Source organism: Apteryx rowi, unplaced genomic scaffold (genome assembly GCF_003343035.1).
Source record: "Apteryx rowi isolate R43461 unplaced genomic scaffold, aptRow1 scaffold_316, whole genome shotgun sequence".
Classification (NCBI taxonomy): Eukaryota; Metazoa; Chordata; class Aves; order Apterygiformes; family Apterygidae; genus Apteryx; species Apteryx rowi.
Window position 1 is genome coordinate 286192 of NW_020449597.1, and position 2525 is coordinate 288716.

Genomic DNA, 2525 nt, shown 5'->3' on the forward strand with positions numbered 1-2525 from the left:
CACTGATCGGTCCTCTGCCCCTTTCACTCAGCCTTGTGCTTTCCCTTGTGTAGAAATGTTTCCCCCAATTAGTGGACCACTGTTATGAAGTAAAATGCGACAGGTAGACCTGGGTGACTTTGCTCTAAAATTAAAAAAAAAAAAAAAACCTCTGGAGCCATTTTGGAACTTCCTATCAGTGGCAGAACAAAAACTGAGACAAAATACATGAAAGTGTTGAAGGCCAGTTGCTTGTTGGACGTCTGGATCGAACCCACAGTAGGTACAAATGTAGCACAGCAAGCACTAGTAATGCTGTTAGCACAGACTGTAGGCAGTGGCCCCACTGGGATAATCGCTAGCTGTTGGGCACACAGCTGGTGAAAACAGTCCCTGCCCCCAAATTTTAAGCAGAAGCAGGGGACAGAGTTACGGACAAGCGAAGTGAGTCATTGAGGGCTGACGGACAGGACAGTGGCAGACTGTCCTGACGACATCCTTGCCACCTGATCCCACGACTGCAGAGAGTAAACTGCTATGTAAATCTCTTGGGAAACGGGGCAATCAGTCAAAAATCCCGCATGTAGGCGAGAGGGGGTGGATCTTAATATCATGCAGATGATCCAGAAAAGGTACCTGAAAACCTGTGTGGCATGCTCATCCCATGCAAACCACAGCAAGTATTTTTATGGGAAAAGTAGCATTCTGGCCAGGCATTGAAAAGCCTAGTTGCATGGCAAAGGGGCCTCAAAGCCCCTTCTCTGATACTGGGCAAAATTTGCCCCTTTGCTGAAGCAAGCAGTATTGCCCTCTACTAGAAGAGAAATTTTCCAGTCTATATGCTCTTGCTCCTGACAATTATACCACTAGYAATTAAAGATTCAATAGCACTATTTTTGGTTGTATGGATTGATTTGTTTTCTGCTTTCTGTGCCTTTTAAAAATCCTGTTATTACCAACAAAGTGACTCTAATCCTTATGCAAYTTCTGTGGTTTAATGATAAGAACCTTGGATCCAAGACAGACGGTATTATTATTTTTAGATTGCTATCTATTAGAAACGGCAATAATGTCACAGTCTATTCCTTTGAATGCTTTCAAACTCATAGCTACTACAGCCATCACCAACACAAGACATGCCTTACAATGAAAGAAAAAGTAACTGTCATACTTCAGAATGGGAGACTGAKTCCATGTAGGTACATTTACTTTATCCCACATCATAACTCATATGTGAAAGAAAAGTTAGAATAAGAGCTATTACAGATTCATTTTCAATAAGAATGATAAGTGTATTGCATGCTGTATGTTCTTTATATTTACATCAGCAAGAGGAAAAATTAAACTCAATCAAGGAAAAAAACACTTTCCAGGAAGACTATGTCTTGTAYATTTAAAAGTACTGTAGTTCTACCTTTACCTATATTTGCACAAATGCCACTTACTACAAAATACCTCAATATCTCAATACTTCAACAGAAACAATCCTTTTGTTAACCARGAAACTGTCTGTTTTATTCCACTGCATTCCTTCTTACGTAAATTCTGCAGAAGCTAATATGGCCAGATATTTCCAAACAGCCTCCTGCCACTGGCTCCAAATTTAAAGGCTGAGCTTTCCAATGGCAGCTACTACAAACTCGAATCTCCGGCCAGTTCTCTTTAGTGCATGTGTGGAAGATAAGCTCTGAAAACCTGCCTGCTCTGCACCACTGAGCCTTCCTTGGGATGCGACTGAAGCACCTTACCTCTGAAAAGAACACAGCCAAATAGCCACAAGAGCGGATGGAGAGACGTAGGCAGCATCTTCTCGGTAGCTTGTAACCGTACAGCCCTGCTAGGGCTCTGTCCATACTGAGAGTGAAAAAAGGATGAGGAGAGATTTGCCTGCCTGGGTTGATTCTTTTAGAGCTTCCTGTTAAAGAATAGAAGGAAACAGACTGAATCCACAAGGGAACTCACGCCACGGAACTGTGTTTTTAGCCCATTATGGTTGAAAAGGATATGAGGCATAGTTTACCGAATGCAAAGGAAACCTTAGCATCATTTTGTTAGGGAATTCTGTTCTCATAGTGGGGGAGAACAGCAGCGCAATGTGCACAACGGTCCTGCCTTGCTTCAGGCCTCAGTTGCTTCTTTACGGTGCTGGTTTTATTGGAAACCATGTATTTGTGTTGAGGGTCTGCTGAGCACAAAGCTGGCACCTCGAGTTCAACTCTGCTCCTGGCCTGGAGCAACTCGYGCCTCTGCTCTGCGCAGAGCAGTGAGGGCTACAAGCTGGCCTGGTCCTCCCTGGGAGAAAAGCTGCTCCTGGGTGCCATCGGAGGAGCCAACCTTCCCTCTCATGGGAGAGGGGACTTTCTTAAATCCTCTGAGAGGGGTTAGAAGTGGCTGCTGGAAGTATCTGCTCCTGGTGGGTACCCAGGACACGTCAGTTTTTGATGCAGCAGCAACATCGTTTCCCAGCAGGACATCCAGGCTTTGAATAACCCTACCCCCAGCCTAAGCACTGCTCCCTGCCACAAACGCTCTCTGTTAGGGGGCTG